The 20,291-nt window shown below is 43.1% G+C and overlaps 2 protein-coding genes across 17 annotated transcripts in view; one reads left to right on the forward strand and one right to left on the reverse strand.

Annotated features, from left to right (window-relative positions):
- Nucleotides 1–20,291, forward strand: part of CUNH7orf50 (chromosome unknown C7orf50 homolog) — a 158,862-nt gene that overhangs the window by 84,720 nt on the left and 53,851 nt on the right. The gene's annotated exons all lie outside the window — the stretch shown is intronic.
- GPR146 (G protein-coupled receptor 146) overlaps nt 1–20,291 on the reverse strand; it is a 61,118-nt gene that overhangs the window by 31,979 nt on the left and 8,848 nt on the right. For 5 of the 6 annotated variants that reach the window (XR_010988357.1, XR_010988355.1, XM_068146699.1 and 2 more), the window contains one exon: nt 175–216. The gene's annotated coding sequence lies outside the window, so the exon portion shown is untranslated. Of the gene's footprint in view, nt 1–174; nt 217–8,674; nt 11,002–20,291 lie in introns of all 6 variants that reach the window. The other variant, XM_068146701.1, reaches the window with a different exon arrangement.

A 20,291-nucleotide genomic window follows, 5' to 3' on the forward strand; every position in this document is an offset into this window, starting at 1 on the left:
TCTTTGAGAAGGATGATTTGGGAATCACTTGCCTAAAATAACTCTTCAGTGAGGATTTAGTAACCCAGAAGTAAATAGCAGGTTTAGAAGTCCCAATGTTGACAACTATGTCGTGCATTGATGAACTAAATGTACACAGTATTAGTCACACTGTATTGCTACAGCTGTACTTACATGAGGTGCAGCCCAGGAGAATGTCAGTCTGAAGTTGAGCCACTGGGAGGAAAAAAAGAAAAGAAAGAAAAGGTGAAACAGTTGTTTGGAGGTGGTTGAAAGAAATGAAAAGACACTCTAATCAATTCTGATACATACAGATCACTTCTCTTTTTCCCCTTCTTTGTCCTACATCTCCATGCTTGGTGCAGAATTTACACTAGACAATGTTTTCATCCAGCCATCAGAAGATGGATAGCGTAATTGTTGGTGATGTTTGGCATTGAATTGCTGCATGTACTGACCTGAGTGTAGCTGAGAAGTTGATAGAATTAATGCCTCACAGTGGTGTTGATGGTTTTATTTACAACTGTGAGGTGAACTGTGGATCTTGCATAAAAGCTGTGGACTGATCTAAAAATAGCGGCGTAGCTTCCTTCTCCTCACAGGAAAATGTCATGCTTGGTGGCTTAAAACTGGCACATAACAGTCCTGATATGAAATATTCATCATGTAATAGGATACTCTGATAAATGTCAGTTTGGTTTGTGCCTGTGAAAAGCAGTGGGTTTGGCACACGGTGTTACACTAATTCACGCTGCTTACTGAGTGTGTGTTCGCTGCTTTGCATGCTGTGGCGAACAGAGTATGAAAAGCAAGTGTTGTATGATTACATTATAATATATCTGGCTGCTCAGAATCTGTAGCCGGTATTTCAATATGCAGATGCAACATATCTAAAGGAGAAGAAAAGTGAAGAAAAGCAGTAATTTCCCTATGCCATGCAGTAAAAAACACCACCAAAACCTCTACACAACAAAAAGACTCCAGCACATAGATAGATAGGCACTAAAGAAGTAAATTATCAGTAATATTTGGAAAGCAAGATGGCTTTTAGGAATAGATGATTTTTTTCCCCCCCTTAAAAAGAAGGATTAACTAGTTCAAGGCTACTTAATTTTGACTGAAGTTTGAGGTAAGCAGAATACTTTGGGGGGAAAAAAATGGTTTAAGAGAGCAGCCTGGACCACTTTATTCTGTGCCCATTAAAGTTTTATTGAGGTGTAATATTGGTCTGTAAAAGATCTGATCTCTTTCTGGTGCATGTTTTCCCTTCCCCAGAACGCATTGGTTCTGGTCTTTGCCTACCCCATGTTTCAGTGAAAGCCACCCAGCTGCCTTGTTCCCCTTGGCCTCTCCTTGCCCTCTGTTTCATACATTGTGGCTGGTGTTTAAGGACCCAAGAAAAATAAACAGTGCAACCAGTATTTTGCTTGCGATTTGAGTTTCGTATTTTGATGAAGAACAGTAAATGGAAGCACAAACTGTTATTATTGTGTGGTCTTGATCTGAAGGGGAAGGGATTTCTGTGGCTAATGGGCATTTGTGACATGGCATGCAGGTGGAAATCACCTAACACCGACTCTAGTGGTCTTGAAAGTATGCTGTAGTGGCTGGCTGTTTGGTTGCAGCCTCTGGCTGGCCTCCCTGCTCAAGAGCAGGAATGAACGCGCCACAAGTTCATGCAAATAAAAAGCAGATCTTCTGTTTGTACTTTCATGCAAATTTGAGCCATGTTCAAGGACCTAGTAAGACAGCTGCCCTGTGTAATAGAGCAGCAAATGGATACAAAATGCTGTTTTCTTCTGTGTTTGTTATGTGAGAAGGAGGATTTTGGTAGTGGATGTGAAGAGGCCTGGCTGATACCTCTCCCTGTGGAGCAGCTGTAATATGTTCTTGGAGCTCCATAAGCTGCAGCCATGAGAAGACAAGACCATAGGAGATGGCTTTTCCTGACTAATGCAGGTCTTCAGTGCCTTACTTGTTGCCTGTGGCCTCATAACCATGTATTTATGGGCACAACTAGAATTACACATGGGAGCTATCGTTGCACAAACTTATTTATATGCATGGCAAGGTGCAATACTGAGACCTGCTCTTCCAGGACTGCTCTGTGGCCACAGAGCTCTTAGGGCTGAGTTGGAGAAAGGTTCTATCCACAGTGGTCACCCAGAGAAGCTTGGCTACTGCTGACCCACTCTGGATTCTCAAGGATAATATGTGTCTTGTTGCCATCCTCTTTAGTGACTCAGTTGCTCTTCTGAGTTGATCTGATTTTTTTTCTTGCTTTCTGATTCTCGTTGCTGAAGTACAACTTCTTTTCATGTAGTAAACAATGTTTCAGGAAGGATTAAATTACAACATGAATCATAACTGAAATGCTGAGCTCTACACATTGCACTTCACATCCATGAACCTGTGGAGATGAATAACAAGGTTTGTAGCGACAGGCTTCAAGTGGGTTTGCAGTTTCGCTGGGAGCTGAACCCACTGGTTTTTGTCTTTTGAACGTAAGCAGCTCGGGTGGAATAAAAAGCTGGTTCATCAGCTGGAAATGAAGTTGTGGCATGGGCAGAATGAGCATGGGGTTTTCTAGATAGCTTGAAGAATGGAGCTTGTTTTCAAATGTCATCTGTGAAGTGTAATTTTATTCATGAGGCCCGTGTTTAATATTCTAACAAACATAAATCATGTTTTGTATTAAGCATGCACAGGTCTGAAGCACAACATAAAGTTTGGCAGCGCTTTAATTATGAAAAATGAAAGAGATAAGGAGTAGCAGCTGTATAGCTAATGAAGGAGTTAATTTCAGTGTGTTTTGGACTATTAAGCACTCTAAAGCAAAAAGCTTTGTGTTGCCAGCACAAACCAAAGGAAGGCAGTTAACTACCACTCCCTTCCCCAGACCAGCATCGCTGGGGATACCGCAGAGCTCAGGCCTCACTAAACTTGATTCATTAGTTCAGGCAGTCATGTGCACTTGAAATGTGGAAGAAGGTATAAATCATTGTTGCAGATTGTCTTTTAGCAAGGAAAATCTCTTATATTCTGCATCTGAATATAATTTTTTTTTACTGTGGAAACATTTTATCCTTTCAGGTTGGAATCTATTTTATAATCTTATTTAAGAATGTGGAAGCCAACAGTTTAGGTCTTTTTTCCCCCCCTTCCTTCCTTCTTTCCCCCCTTCCTTCCTTCTTTCCCCCCCCTCCTTCCTTCTTTCCCCCCCCTCCTTCCTTCTTTCCCCCCCTTCCTTCCTTCTTTCCCCCCCTTCCTTCCTTCTTTCCCCCCCTTCCTTCCTTCTTTCCCCCCCTTCCTTCCTTCTTTCCCCCCCTTCCTTCCTTCTTTCCCCCCTTCCTTCCTTCTTTCCCCCCTTCCTTCCTTCTTTCCCCCCCTTCCTTCCTTCTTTCCCCCCTTCCTTCCTTCTTTCCCCCATCAGGATTCTCCAGAGGCTGAAATCTGCAGGCCATGCCATATATCACTGTTCACACTGGACTTTTTAAAACAAGTCTGAAATGTTTTCCTTGTGTGGTTTCACAACCCCTTCCTTTTTTTTTTTCTTCCTCCTTCCAAACAGCATGAGTCCTATCACTAGATCAAATTCAGAACTCAACTGCTCACAACAATTGTCTAATGAATCCACGTTTGCACAGCGTGACATTGGCATCCAGATAGTGTAATGAAAGTCGCCTCTCAGTACTACTGTTTCATGCTTCCTCTCTGCTTAAAAAAACCCCAATCAACAAACAAAACCAACCAAACACAAAAAAATCAACAGCAAAAAACCCTACCACCAACAGCAAAAAACAACCCACCCCCCCAAACCGACCCACAAACAAAAAAACCCAAACAAATGATCAAAACCCCAACCTAAAAGCTCCAGTCAGAGTTATTCTGATATTGAGGGAAGCAGTGAGTGGTGCCTGTGCTTCAGCCACCAGTTCTCTCTCACAGAACTCAGAAAACCAACTCTTTTTTTTCATCTGCTGTAAATTAAAATGTTAGCTCTTAAGTATTTTATCAATGCTTACTGCAACAATAAATGAGTAGCAAAAAAAAAAGCTACTGATTGAGAGACTGGAAAATAACATTTCCAGCCCCAATCCTTTATTCTGTCCTGATTTTCCCAGATGGAATGAAAACTTTGCTCTGCATATGCCCCTACTAGCAGCACGTGTAGCACTGCCTTGCTGCAGCTCCCAGCTCCTTCTCTCTGCCACTCTCCCTGTTAAAATTTGCATGTGCACCTCACAGTGAATCAAATCACCCAGCACAACTGACTGACCAAGTGGCAGCTTGCTTGCTCAGCATTCGTGTAGCATGGGAAGACCTTTTGTAATTAACTTGCCCCATGTATTTTGCAAAGTGTTTAATTCCTCTTCTCTCTGATTGGATGTAAATAAATCAGCAGCAATTACTTGGCAGCAACCTTCCACAGTCGTTTGCTCTGAAGAAACTTACTCCCTGGTAGCATTAAGTGAAGGAAGGGCGTTTGGCTAGGACACCAAAACCTTTCTCTTTTTTTTTTCCCTAATGCTCTCATGGGATCTTTCACTTCCACCCAAGCAACTCCCTGAACTGGCCAAGTGGTCTTGATTTAACATTGCTTTATGAACACTACTTGTCCCAGCTGCAGGATGTTATAACCTCTGTTTCCTTAGCTTAGACTTGAAATCTGGAGCTGTATGATTCAGATGAAGCACAACTGCCCCAGCTTTAACTTGGTGTATTTGTTTTGAAGAACGTCATTGTTTACTCCAAGTGTGAGCTGCTGTGCAAATTGAATTGATCTGCACTGGGGTAAATGGGAAATACTTGCCAGGTTGATTTTAAAAAACCCCTAAAACCTTCAAAGGATGTGGAAGCAATTTCTAACTCATCACTGCCAGTGATAACAATTAGTGTAAACTTTAGAAAGGCAAAGCTTTTGGTTTTTGGTTAATGAGAAATGATAGATAATCCTTAAGGTAAGTGTAGCTCTGAATAATAACAGCAATATCTTACAAAAATAATTGCATATTGTACAGTATTTCATTGCAGGACAGTGAGCTCACAAAAAAAAAACCCACTTGCTACAGACAGGGTTCAGAATAGAGGATGATGAGCAGAACTGGGTTGGCTTTGCATTCAAAATGTGCTATGTGGGCTCCTGCTCTTGTGCAGTTTAGACACGAGCTTTTGGATTTGAAGTAAAGCCAACTGGATTTGTAAAGATGCTTATCTTAGTCTCTGGCCCTGTTCAAATCACCAGAAAATATTAAGGCTGACAAACCTAACTGGATACGCTTCACAATTAGTATTTTTATGCTCCATTATAGCACAGATCTGCACAAATTCTGGGTTTGTAATCACTCAGTTGGTATTTCTGGGAGGCAAATGCTTGCTGCCTTTGCTACTGTGCTGTAGCCCTGTGTGTTTACTCTCCTGAAATAAAGTCACTGCAAATATTAGTGTCACTTTAGTGCCTTTACATGTATCACAGAATCACAGGGCCTGGAAGGGACCTCAAAAGATCGTCTTGTCCAATCCCCCTGCCACAGCAGGATCACCTAGAGCAGATCACACAGGAAAGCATCCAGGCAAGTTTTGAATATCTCCAGAGAGGGAGACTCCACAGCCTCCCTGGGCAGCCTGTTCCAGTGCTCTGTCACCCTCAGAATGAAAAAAAATTCCCTCATATTGACGTGAAACTTCCTATGCCTCAACTTCACCACTGCCCCTTGTGCTGTCATTGGGCACCACTGAGCAGAGCCTGGCTTCATCCTCTTGGGACTCACCCTTTACATATTTGTAAACATTGATGAGGTCACCTCTCAGCCTCCTCCAAGCTAAAGAGCCCTCAGCACCCTCAGTCTCTCCTCATATGGAAGACGTTCCATTTCCCTAATGATCCTCATAGCTCTGCGCTGGACTCTTTCAAGCAGCTCACTGTCTTTCTTGGACTGAGGGGCCCAGAACTGGACACAATATTCCAGATGTGGCCTCACCAGTGCAGAATAGAGAGGGAGGAGAATCTCTCTTGACCTACTGGTCTAATGCACCCCAGAATGGCATTGGCCTTCCTGGCCACAAGAGCTCCTTGCTGGCTCATGGTCATGTAACTGCCCAGGGAGGTGGTGGAGTCACCATCACTGAAGGTGTTTAGGAAGAGACTGGATGAGGTGCTTGGTGCCATGGTTTAGTTGATTAGATGGTATTGGATGATAGGTTGGACTCGATGATCTCAAAGGTCTTTTCCAACCTATTCTATTCTATTCTATTCTATTCTATTCTATTCTATTCTATTCTATTCTATTCTATTCTATTCTATTCTATTCTATTCTATTCTATTCTATTCTATTCTATTCTATTCTATTCTATTCTATTCTACCCTATCCCTATCCCTATCCCATCCCTATCCTATCCTATTCTATTCCTATTCTATTCTATTCCTATTCTATTCTATTCCTATCCTATTCCTATTCTATTCTATTCCTATTCCTATTCTAATTCTATTCTGGAAGTCTTCATTTCTCTGACAGCTAACTCCAATGTGGCACTGAACCTTGCAGTTACAGGTTCATATTGTGCAGTGTGTGGCAGCTCCCCTCACCTCCCCTGTTCTTTTCTGTGAAATGGATGAGTTAAATCAGTTGAGCAGGGCATTATTTCTTGGATTTTTAAAGAGTAACTTTAATCTAGACTAAACAGGCAGAGCAAATGCTGTGCCACATTCTTTCTGAAGACATTGGATAGAGTTAGATAGTGGTTGGACTCGATCATCTTAAAGATCTTTTCCAACTGAAATGATTTTATGCTTTAAAAATGTAAAATAAAGGACACAGGGGAAAAGAGCCTTTGCCAGGGCTGTAGCCTGTTTAAAAACAACCCCCCTTTTGTTAAAACAATTGAGACATAGCATGAAAAATGGGAAATCACCCAAGAATGCCTGCACGTGAACCCCATCACTGGAGGCCAGTCTGAATTGTCAGTGTGTGCTATTGTCACCAAAAATCAGGGGTCGAACTCATTACATAAATGAAGAGTATTTACTGGCTCTAATTTGTAGAAATCTTTCACAGCTGAGCTTCTAAACTTCACAACCTGATTCCATTCCTTTTGCTTTCGACAGTTGCCAGTTTGTCGGGGCATTTCGTGAATTTTCATCTCTGTTTATTCATAAATGCTCAGAGAGTCTCAGCTGCGAAGTGTGAGGGCTGGGATGCTTTCCCAAATATAGTTCAGAGCTGTTGGTCAATCAGCGAACTGCTGCTGCACTCTGAAATACAAGTCGCCCCAGCAGCACCTGCCAGTACAGCATGTACAGGATGATGATGATGATGATAAGTTTGGCAGGTCAAGATTTCTGTTCAGATAACACAGGGGTGGATCAGTCCTGGGGCAGCCGGGGAGTTGCTTCTAATTGTCAGGCGTGGCTTAGGGATTGGAGAAGCATTGAGGAAATTGCAGTTGAATACTGAAACTGACCTTACCATTAAGGTGCAATTTTCCTTGATGGATTGGCAGTTCTACTTGCTGCCCAACTGGCTGGACTGAGTGAGGTTGTTCTTCCTTCTCACTGCTTCCCTTCTCTCCCAGTGACGGAGTTTGATGTAAGCTGGTGGAGCTTTTCCAGATCTGAAAGCTAGTTTTGATGTCTGACGGCAATGCTGTGGCCCAGGGATGTCAGCTGAATTCCTTAGCAGAGGTTACATCACCAGCTGGAACAGTTTTTATTGACATCCATCCACTTTTTGTTGACAATTGTTGTTGCAGATTATTTAGTCACTGTAAGATTTAGCCCATCCAGTTTTACATTTTGTTCCATGTCCCAACCTTGTAGGCTGATCTGACTTTACAGAATCATGGAAACAACCAGGTTGGAAGAGACCTCCAAGATCATAAAGTCCAACCTATTACCCAATCCTAACTAATCAACTAAACCATGGCACTAAGTGCCTCATCCAGTCTTTTCTTAAACAACTCCAGGGACACCAACCCCACCACCTCCCTAGGCAGCCCATTCCAATGGGCAATCTCTCTTGCTGTGATGAACTTCCAAGATCAAGCCTACACTCCCCCCTACACAGCTTACATTCACACACACACAGAGGCACACACAAAGGTCACATTTTGCATATCTCTAAGTCAGCCCTACAGAGCTGACAGCTAGGAGTCTGCTTTCTCTCACCTCCCAGCAGCCAAGAGGCAGCAGGTGATGCTGGGCACAGTGGCCCCATTGCTGGCCAAGCAGCTCCCTAAGAGGGAACATGTGTCTCCTGGCTCGCTCGCTGATTTGAACAGGGGCACCTTCTTGCTGAGCAGCTGGCCCATCTGAACATGACCATCTCCTGGACAAGCTGCACTGCCTCCCCTTCTGGTAGATTCTTGATGCCATGGGATTATTTCCTAGCTAACCTGCTGCTGGGACAGAGAGCAACAGAAAAGCCCGTGTGTCTTTTGTTGCTCCTCAACATTAGAATAGAATAGAATAGAACCATAGAATAGACTCAATAAGGAAAAGACCTCAAAGATCATCAAGTCTAACCTCTCACCCAAGACCTCATGACTACTAGACCATGGCACCAAGTGCCACATCCAGTCCCCTCCTGAACACCTCCAGGGACGGTGAGTCCACCACCTCCCTGGGCAGCACATTCCAATGGCTAACAACTCTCCCTGTGAAGAACTTTCTCCTCACCTCGAGTCTAAACTTCCCCTGGCGCAGATTGAGACTGTGTCCTCTTACTGGAGGTAAGGATTGTAAAAGGGAAGCAGAAGAAAGGATGGTGAGTGCTGTAGTGCTCATGGATGGAGAAGCTGGAGGGAAGGATTGTAAAAGGGAGGCAGAAGGAAGCATGATGAGTGCTGTAGTGCTCATGGATGGAGAAGCTGGAGGGAAGGATTGTAAAAGGGAGGCAGAAGGAAGCATGATGAGTGCTGTAGTGCTCATGGATGGAGAAGCTGGAGGTGGGTTGAATGCGTTGAGGTTTGGCAATGAGGAGGAAGTGATGTGGTTGATATTGCTCCATCACAGATCTCAGAGGCCCACCCACTTGTTTTGACATAAATACCTACTCTCGAGCTGTGTGCAGGCGTGAAGGCTAGACACATACCTGCAGACTTGCGGTTTGTTGTTACCCTTTGAAGCTTCGGCTTGATGTTTTAATACACCGTTTGAAGACTCAAGCATTTAGACTCATAATTGTGCCCTTCTAGCCATTTCCCTGTGTTACCTTGCAGAATAAACATGCTTTCCTTCCGATTTCCAGATTTCTTCCCCCTGCCCCCCCCCGCTGCTGGCTTAATTTTGAGACATGATACTCAAGTCAGAGTTAAAAAGATAGTTAAAAAGAGTTAAAGAGTCAGATGTCTCTTTGGGAGCAAAAGAAAAAAAGCCAGCTAAGGATGTGACTGAGCTAACTATTTTCCCTGTGTAAAAGCAACAGCTTATTTTTCAGCATTCTGCAAGTCCTCAAACACAGGTCCTGCCAAAGGCACCGATTTCAGCAGCAGCAGCACTTAGGAGACCGTGCTCAGGTTTTCTGGCAGCGCTTACAAAAACCAGACATGCTGCTTGCAGCGGGTGCCCTGACGTTGGAAAGCCCTGCTTAAGAGAAATTTGCCAGGAATTTGTCCTTGTGGTCAGAGCTCTCCATTTTCATTCCATCTAGAGTGGGCCCTGTTTCCTCTGTGTTCGATATCTAGGATCTTAACATCACATCTGTGATGAGCACAGCTGCATTCAGAGATGAAGACATTTGCAGCGCTACAGCCATAATTCATTGCGTGGCACAGCGTGGAACTCGGCATCTCTGAAGCATTCTCCGCTAGTGCGTGTGGAGACTTTTATAGTTGAATTACAATTTATAACATGCTGGGTCCCATACTCCAGGTGTGTTTGTTTCCAAAGCTATCCACACAACTCGGACTAGGTCATAAATTTCTGTAGATGAAATGAAAGCTGATTAGAATTTTAATATTAAGGAAGGAAATGGCCTTGGGTAGTGCAGGATGGAGCAGAAGGGGCCTTCTGTTAATACACAAGAGTATTACTGTTTTCTTGAACTTTGCCTTCCAATCCAATTACCACTTGTGCCTAGAAATCATAACTCTGATGCCTCCCATTTGATAATGCTGAATGTTATCCCTGTCCAAGTTTATGTAATTTCCAGTAGTAAAAATGATCTTGATTATAAAACTGCTGGATAATATCCCCCTAAAACTGAATTATGGGCAGTAGTACATGGCATTTGTTGATAAACAAAGCAGAGTCATGATGGTATATCAAACTGACCCAGTTCTGTCTCTTCTTAAATTAAATGAAGCCAAGAGGTTTTTCTTGTGACATGCTTTTCCTGTGATAACATATTTTATGTTGTACCCTTCGTGATGTGAATGAAGACAAAGCTTTCAGTGTAAATGATCCACCCCCACCCCCTTTTTTGAGTCAAGCAAAATAACAGGAATCTGTGATGTTGACTTTCTTATTAAGCACTTCTGTGATAGCATCATGCTCACAGTATGTAATGAACTCATACAAGGAGTAGTTCCAGCCACCTCCTTTATCAGTGTAAGCCATCGTAGCTCAGTATGTGTCCTCCTGTGTCCTCCTCCCCTGCCCTCATTGGGAACTGGATTGGACTAGATGCTGCTGCATAATGCTCTGGATCTGTATTACCAAGCCTTCACTGCACACATCTTTGCTGCACGTTGACAGCAGTATGTTCTTCCCAAAGCGTGGAATCGCATTCTGGTATTATTACGTGAAAATGGATTCTGATTCCTCAGTGTTTCAGAGTGTATCATCAGTGTAGTATAACTAATCATTTTCATACAAGGGGAATGACAATTGTAGCCATGTTTGGATGCTCCATGTGTATTTATAGGCTCATGATGCCCAAATATGGTGGCTAAACTTGGCTGCTTCTCCTGCTGGTTTCTGTGGGTTTGTTTCGTTGTCCAGAAGAAGTGACAACATTCTCAACTCTGTGGCATCCACCGCCAGGACGGGTGTGTTGTCCACTTCTGGCAGGAAAAGAGAGATGTGTATTTGTTTATTTGGACCTTTCAATAGTATAGCAAACTTCCTAGTCTGTTATCTGTCCTTAGGAAGTTTTATTTATACTTCTCACACCATTAAAACGTCACATTAGTGCACAGTCTGAAATGTATTTATCCCACTCAGAAGACTCAACAGTTTATGCACAGTCTGTTATGCAAGGAGCTTTGCTTTAGGTTTCTTCCCTTTTTTCTTTGATCACTTGTGTAATGTTTGAAATGGATGTCTGATGTTAATTCTTTTGTGTGTGTGTGTTTCATTGGGTGCATTTCATTTGGCAGCTGATAGGATAGAATAGAATAGAATAGAATAGAATAGAATAGAATAGAATAGAATAGAATAGAATAGAATAGAATAGAATAGAATAGAATAGAATAGAATAGAATAGAATAGAATAGAATTAACCAGGTTGGAAAAGACCTTTGAGATCAAGTCCAACCTATCACCCAACACCACCTAATCAACTAAACCATGGCACCAAGCACCCCATCCAGTGTCTTCCTAAACACCTCCAGGGATGGTGACTCCACCACCTCCCTGGGCAGCCCATTCCAATGGCCAATCACTCTTCCTATGAAGAACTACTACTATGGAGCTCTTTGTATTCTGGATTCTGTGGTAGTGAAGGTACTGAAGTGCTGCTGTGGCTTATTCCTCATGCTGCTGGCTGTCATATAGAGACCAGCATGTGAGATGGAAGCACAGCTATAAAAGACCTTGTTAACCAAACAAGTTAGGTGTTTTATGGTCTAGGTTTTAAAACTCTGATTATCACTCTGGAGAAAGAGCCACACAACGTTTTCTTTATAGTGGAATTTGTGCCTTCCTCTTTGCAACATTTGTTGCAAGTAAATTCTTGCACTTTGGCCAAAACAAGAGTGGGTTTATGGCTTGACTTCCAAATGTGCTGAAAGCTTTTGCTGCTGTATTATTTATTGTACAGCACTTAAATAACATTATGTACTGAACATATGCTAAAGCGGAATTCACAAATGGCATCTCCCTCAGCGCAACTGTTGAAGGACTTCTCTGAAGTCCTTGGTGTCCTACTGAACTGTGTAACTCTCCAAAGAAGCAATGATTTAAAAGGGTTTGGAAAGAATTATGAAAAGGAATGGAATGGAATGGAATAGAACTAACCAGGTTGAAAAAGGCCTTTGAGATTATTGAGTCCAGCCTATCATCCAACATCATCTAATCAACTAAACCATGGCACCAAGCACCCCATCCAGTCTCTTCCTAATCACCTCCAGTGATGGTGACTCCACCACCTCCCTGGGCAGCACATTCCAATGGTCATTCATTCTTTCTGTGAAGAACTTCTTCCTAACATCCAGCCTAAACCTCCCCTGGCACAGCTTGAGACTGTGTCCTCTTGTTCTGGTGCTGGTTGCCTGGGAGAAGAGACCAACCCCTACCTGGCTACAACCTTCCTTCAGGTAGGTGTAGAGAGCAATAAGGTCTCCCCTGAGCCTCCTCTTCTCCAGGCTGAGCAACCCCAGCTCCCTCAGCCTCCCCTCATGGGGCTTGTGCCCTGGTGAAACTGTTACAGTACCAGGAGAACATTAAGCCTAATTGGATTGAAATCCACATACAAACCTTATTCTAAAAAGCTAAGAACATAATGCAAGTTTTAAGGCTTCTTAGTATGGGTCAAGGATTTCAGAAGCCTTCAGAGATCTGTGTGCTCTTTTATGTGGGTGATGTTTCTGACACTTCTCCATGTGGATCTCAAGCAGTTTTTTATAGTTAAAAGGAAAAGATACACAAACAGTTTGGAATAGATTAAAAATGCTCAATAGATAAAAATGCTTTAAAAGCTGGACAACTGCTTGCAAGTGGAACTGAGTTAGAAAGCTATTTTCCTGCTTTTATTTCTAGTAAAGTTATAGGCTGAGCACTTTAGGGGTCGTTCCAGGTTAATTATTCATTTGCAAGTAACAACTTCTCTTCAGTCTTTTGATCATGCTTCCAGTTCTGAACGGAAGAGAAACCTCGAGATGGTTATGCTTTTCACTTCTTTAGACTTTTGCAGCCTGTCAGAAGGTTTGCATAGGTTTTAGCGTGAATATTTCCCCTGTCAAAGGATTTTATTCCTTTGACCAAAATGGTAGTGCTGCAAAAACATTTGCCTGCCTGATTTTCATCAGAAAGCTCTTTTGTTTTGACCAAAGTACTTGGGGTCATTGGTACAGAAGTGATGACACAGAAAGCGTTCAGGTACAAAATGTCTAATTCTTCAAACACCATCACAGAATCAATAAGGTTAGAAAAGACCTCAGAGATCATCAAGTCCAACCTATCACCCAACACCTCCTGACAAGAAAACCATGGCTCCAAGGGCCACATCCAATCCTTTTTTGAACACATAAACCATTACCACGCACAGGCCCCCAGTTCCCCTGCCCCCATGGGGAAGCACAGCCTCTGTGGCACTCGGGAGCGGTGCCAGGGGGAGGCCGGAGCAGCAGCACTCACATTGGCTTGATTTGTTTTCCAAACCTAATCCAGTATCTGATCAGTTGAACAAATATTTGCAATGCATTTGGCTAGTTATCTATTTAGAAAAAGAACAGACTCTTTCCACTTCAGCCACCACAGACCAAAAGTTAGACTGAGCTCATCAAATATGAAGATTTTTTTTAATGTGGCCTCAGATTAGACCCTTCCTACCAGATCATTGCTGTGAGGACTCAAGTGGTAAATGGGAAATGCTTTAGGAACAGGAGTGCTTTCATGAGAGTTAGCAGATGTGCTCTAAGACATGCTGTGGCAAGGAATGGAATGGAATGGAATGGAATGGAATGGAATGGAATGGAATGGAATGGAATGGAATGGAATGGAATGGGCCAGGTTGGAAGAGACCTTCAAGATCACCGCGTCCAACCCATCATCCAACACCATCTAATCAACTAGACCATGGCACCGAGCACCCCATCAAGTCTCCTCCTAAACTAGCTTAGGTACAAGTGTTCCCCTTAATTTAGGGTCTAGTTTTATCCTTCTGTCTCTGTGCCACATGATCCTGGTAGTATTTAAATCATTAATCCTAGTTCCTTTTCCTGCTCCGGAAGCAGGGGTTGTGAGCTCCTTTTCTGCCGTTAGTGTAAGTAGCTGGTAATGTGAGTGTACCACAGGCACGTGAAATACATTTTTGCACATGGCCTATGACTAAGGGATTTAAGCAGACCCAGTGGCAGGGTGTTTTTTTTGCAATAAGATTTTAAATTATCAAATGATTTTTAAGATTGCTGTGCTCCCTTCCGCTGCCTGTATAGCACATTATGGTGTGTATCCCCTGTGAGGTTACAGACTTCAGTGATTATTGTGTGTTCTGTTTACATAATAATGAGCCTTTTGGAAAGGTTGTTAGGGTTTAACTTTTAACAGGGGACTGCTGCTTGCTTTGAGTGATTGCTTAGCCAGCAGGTCGAGGGAGGTGATTCTCCCTCTCTACTCCACTCTGGTGAAACCCCACTGAACTGTGTCCAATTCTGGAGCCCCTAGTACAGGAAGGATCTGGAGGTGCTGGAGCATGTCCAGAGAAGGGCCATGAAGATGATCAGAAGGCTAGAGCTCCTCTGCTATGAGGACAGACTGAGGGGAGTTGGGGCTGTTCAGTCTGCGGAAGAGAAGGCTCCAAGGAGACCTTATTGTGGCCTTTCCAGTATCTGAAGGGGGCTACAAGAAAGCTGGGGAGGGACTTTTTAGGGTGTCAGGGAGTGATAGGACTAAGGGGAATGGAACAAAACTAGAAATGGGTAGATTCAGATTGGATGTTAGGAAGAAGTTCTTCCCCATGAGGGTGGTGAGACACTGGAACAGGTTGCCCAGGGAGGACGTGGAAGCCTCATCCCTGGACGTTTTGAAGGCCAGGCTGGATGCGGCTCTGAGCAACCTGATCTAGTGTGAGGTGTCCCTGCCCATGGCAGGGGGTTTGGAACTAGATGATCCTTGAGGTCTCTTCCAACCCTAGCAATTCTATGATTCTATGAACTGAGTGAGGTCTTCTAATGTGTTGCAGCTCCAAGACAAAAGGCAAAGGGAAGGACAGAGGATGGCACGGTGTGTTGTTCTCGATCTTTAACTGCCTTGATCACCTCTTGTCATGTATTTATGTAGTATGTGATGATAACTTATTTTCTTATTAGATTAGATATCTTAACAAAGTTACAGATATGGGTTGTTATTATTAGCTGGTAGTGTTTCTTTATTTAATAGCTAAATAATAAAAGGGAAATGTTATTTTGAACTCAGTCATTATCTCTTAAACTACTGGAGCAGTTCCATAACTGACTGCTACCATTACCTGTCCTAAAATTAGCAAGCAAACCTGTGACTTTTCTCAGCAAAAGCAGACAAATTTGTTCTGAGGTGTTTGTTGGCCACTGATCAGTGGGTAGGAAGTGAAGGGGATTTTTCTCACTCAGTCTCAAATGCAGGAAGCTAACCAGCACCTTCGCACTGCAGTTAGAACTTGAAAAGGCTAGAAAACCTGACAGCTCCAATTGGAGCTGATCTGTTTCCCTGGCTGCTTGCTTCCTGGCTATGATTCAGAGTTAAATGCTGTGGTTCAAGGAATAACAGCTCTGGCAGCCAGAGAACAGAGTGATAGGCCATTGGAATGTGCTGCCCAGGGAGGTGGTGGAGTCACCATCACTGGAGGTGTTTAGGAAGAGACTGGATGGGGTGCTTGGTGCCATGGTTTAGTTGATTAGATGGTGTTGGGTGATAGATTGGACTCCATGATCTCAAAGGTCTTTTCCAACCTAATACTTTGAATAGAATAGTTTATTCTATTCCACTCCACTCCATTCCATTCCAAAGGGAGAAAATAATTGAACAAATCAGAGGACAAAGTACAGAGAGAGACTTATCTTTTATACTAGTACCTTAAGTAGAGTGAAAATGTGAGTTCTGTGCTCTCTAAACATTTCTGAGTTGCTATCCTTGCTATCTGCTGGTAGGTTTTTCAGTTTCCTTGGTTGTGTCTGCAAGAAAAACTACCTTTTTCAGAATTACCAAATGCCTGAGGATGCTGCTGGCCTGGTTCAATTGCAAATGCTCACCCTCTGTGTAGAAGGAAAGATTCCTTCTACAGACTGATTCTTACCTGACACGTTTTGAATAATAAAAATATGAAGCAGACCTTACTGGTCTTTTTTGCTTAACTTTTAGCAATAGTGGCTGCCTTCTGGCCAGTGTTCTCATTAAGCATCCATGTCTGAATCCATGAGCAGGGAGAGCTGCCTCTTCTCCATTTGCAGCTGTTTTTATTTACCTGCTCTGTCCTGTGCTTTGTTGAGGAAGATGGCTTAGACTGGACATTAGGAGGAAGATCTTCACTATGAGGGTGGTGGAACACTGGAGCAGGTTGCCCAGGGTGCAGTCCTGATCCCTGGAGGCATTCAAGGTCAGGCTTGATGGTGCTCTGAGCAGCCTGATCTAGTTGGGGATGACTCTGCTTACTGCAGGAGGGTTGGACTAGAGCATTCTACTGTTCTATGACATTTTTACTCTCGACCGGCTCTCTAAACATAGAACAGCTATTCTGGTCATATTACTCATGTGCTCAAGGGTTTTTCTCACATTCACTTTTGCCTTTACTTCCCTTTCTTCCATTGCACTCTCCCTTTGTGGTATTTCACATGGTTTAGCACACCCTTTAAGCTTTTTTTCACTCCCTGTATTACCCCAACTATTTCACAGGGCCTCCCGCCTGCCTCCCCCAATGTCCTCCTGTGCACTTAAATACTACCTGCTCTTTGTACTTTCAGTTCTCCTTCAATTTCCTCCTTCACATAAACTTTATTTTTTCTGACTCATTTCAGTTTCTTGTTCCTCTTTACTAAACCAGTTCCCACTCCATGCTGCCTCCTTTGTCTAATTTTTTGCAGTTTCTGACTGAGGTCATTGAAAATGTTGTCACGGGTCTTGGTAATGGAACCAGGCTCTTGGACTGCTGTACCCTTGTGCTTCACAGAACAGCCTGAGTTCAGGCCCTTGGAAGCAAAAAAATGATGTCTTTTGCCTTTACTTGACCTCTACTGTCATTTTGAAATGAGAGGGAAATAATTGAAAGCCCCAAACCATGCAATGCATGGCTCTCCTAAAAAGCAGCAAATACCCAAAGCTCTGTGATGATTTTTAAGTTGACAAGCTGAAGTTCATCATCCCTCTTAAGCTGAAGGCAGGATACACACTGCAACAGGACATATTTTACACTTATATTTATTAGATTATGTATTTTGCACTTGTATTTATTTTAAGCAACAGTTTCTTCAGCCAGAGGCTGCAAAGAAGTGGGACCCAGCAAGCTTCATAACCACCTGCTTCCACCTTTCTATCACCTCCTCTTTTTGCTGGCAAGAAATATTCACAGTGAATTGAATTAAGCTTATTTGAGCTTAAAGTAACCTTGGAGGGGAGGGGATAGAGAGGTAATTTTAACCCAGATGAGTTTACAAGGCCACACAAACACTTGTGCCAACCCAAGGAAAAGGTGGGAGAAAGTGGAGAATGTGTCTTTTGGCAGCAGCATTAACTTCTGCAGGTTTAAATTGTGCCTGAAACTTTTACCTGAGATTCTTTTATCCATAAGTGAAGCTATGTTTAGAGCCTAAGCAGAAGTACTTGGTTGTGCAATCTTTCACTGTAAGCAAAATACACCGTCTCTAACTTATAAGCATGCTGCTTGTAGTGCTGCAGTCACTGGGTGCCTATATTTCTCCCCAGAAGTTAATAATTTCTATTGTCTAGAATGAGGAAATTCTAGTGTAAGGTGGGAAAGGAAGAAATCAGAGCTCTCTGTAATTACATTAAGCTTTTAGGCATCCAGACAGCTTAAAGGGGCTCACAGCTGCTTAACATATGCCCTCTGCCTGAACTCGTTTTATCACTGGGTATCTGACTTCCCTCAACATATAAAAAGCTGATGTGATTGATTGTTGGTTATACAATATTTGTCAGGGAGAATTGACTCATGATGTGTACAGATTCAAGAATATAGAAAGACAAAGCTGGAAGAAGAAGAAGAAGAAGAACAACAACAAAGAAAAAAAGAAATCTGGCATTTTTTTCCCATTCATTGAAGCTTACTTAAAGCAGCTCTTTTTGTCTGCTGGAGTTGGTGGTTGCTGGTTTTTCTAAGCAGCAATTGCTGAGTGATTTAGAGTACAACTCTGCTCCTTTGTTTGGATTTCATTTGTGAAACCATTTAGAGTTATAAAACTGTCAGCTTCAGAACATTCTATATATTTTGCCAGCGAGGGCCTCATGTGTGCAGGGTTTGTATTTTTTCCTCTCCCATTTTTCTGTGCCTTTTGAATTTTCCAGTAGGTGTCATGGTCATTAAAAAAAACCCGAGGCCCCATGGCCTTCTTCAGAGCAGCAGGACTCTTTAAGATAATTATGAAATTGCATTTCAGAGTAGTCATTAGATAAATGAGTGCAGAAGATCTCCTAACCACAGTATCTCGCCCTTGGCCAAGCCTAGCCTAGAAGTGTAGTAATACAAGGCTCTGCTGATGCCTAAAAAACACATGACATTTAGAAGGCCTGGCTGCAGCTGGAGTTGAATCATACATCTAAACATTAGAAAGCATCAACCAGAACTGTTAGTTATGTTAATTACAGTAGTTAAAACACAGTATGGTGCCTTTCTGAACTGTCAGATTCCCTAAAATAACTACCAGCTGGGAGTCAAGGAATGTCATGCAAGCTGCATTACCCACTGCTTGGAGTTTTGTTCACTCTGTTTCTCCAGCAGAACTACACTGAAGCTAAGCTCAGCTTTACATTGTGTGGAAGATGTAGAGCTCTGGTCTGTTGCCATTTGGCATGGAGGTCATCTTCAGTGGCCTTCCTGCTGATCCTGTGTGCAGAAATCTTGGGAATACTGTCCAGGAGGTTTCATGTAAGTCCTCTCCTACAGGATAGCTGCAGAGGGGCTTTTTGTAAGGGCATGTGGTGATAGGACAAGGGGCAATGGTTTTAAACTAGGCAGGGCAGATTTAGATTGGACATTATGATGAAACTCTACTACGAGGGTGGTGAGACACTGAAGTGAGTTGCCCAGAGAGGTTGTGGACACCTCATCCTTGGAAGTATTTTGGACCAGACTGGATGAGGCTTTCAGCAACCTGGTCTAGTGGGAGGTGTCCCTGCCCATGGTGTGTGGGGGGTTGGAAGTAGATGATCTTTAAGGTCCCTTCCAACTCAAACCATTCTATGTCTTTCATTCAGACTGCCTACTCCTGTTGCTCATGAGATGTGGTGATTCAGCATATCAAATACTTAGTAAAATTATGTAAATGCTGATGTGACAAATCTTGGATGAGAGGAGCTGTGTCACCTTTGGGGACTGAACAGCATTGTGGCTAATTCTTAATGGTTCTTTGATTATTATTTATTTTTTAATCTCTGAGCAGCATTTCCACCTTGTTGAAGAACTCTCTGTTGTGTATGTTCTGCCAAGCACAACGGGGCTTCAGCCTTTGTTCCTCAGCCCAGGGCTGCCTGCAAGGGACAAGGAGTGCAGGAGGCTCTGGGTGGGATGCAGGAAGCAATGGGTGTCAGCTCTGTTTGCTGCATCAGGCCATCCTAATAGGAGCTACACTGGGCAGACTTAAAAAGGTGCAAAAGAACCGATGTGCAAAAATGTGTGTAAAGCAAAGTGGTTTGGGAACATTTATTCAGTTGGGGACTCTGGGAACTAAAACCCTTTTTGGTCTTAGGTATGTAAAAATGAGCACATATTATAGGAAAGGAGAAAATGCAATTCTGTGATATATGAAGACAGGCTGAGAGAGTTGGGGTTGTTCAGTCTGGAGAAGAGAAGGCTTTAAGGAGACCTTATTGTGGCCTTGCAGTGTCTGAAGGGGGGGCGCTACAAGAAAGCTGAGGAGGGATTTTTTAGGGTGTTGGGTAGTAATAGGACTAGGGGGAATGGATCCAAGCTAGAGGAGGGGAGAGTTAGATTAGACATTAAGAAGAAGTTCTTCACCATGAGGGTGGTGAGGCACAGGAACAGGTTGCCCAGGGAGGTGGTGGAAGCCTCATCCCTGGAAGTTTTTAAGGCCAAGCTGGATGTGGCTCTGGGCAACCTGATTTAGTGGAATGCAGGGGGGTTGGAACTAGATGATCCTTGAGGTGCCTTCCAACCCTGACAATTCTGTGATTCCATCTTGTGCTAAATATATGCCTGAAAGTTTGGAATTTTTAAGCAGAGAAGTTCCAATTGTTGGTTTGAGTTTGT

The sequence above is a fragment of the Melanerpes formicivorus genome, unplaced genomic scaffold (assembly GCF_026170545.1).
Source record: "Melanerpes formicivorus ecotype bairdi unplaced genomic scaffold, bMelFor1.0.p_v2 SCAF_14, whole genome shotgun sequence".
Classification (NCBI taxonomy): Eukaryota; Metazoa; Chordata; class Aves; order Piciformes; family Picidae; genus Melanerpes; species Melanerpes formicivorus.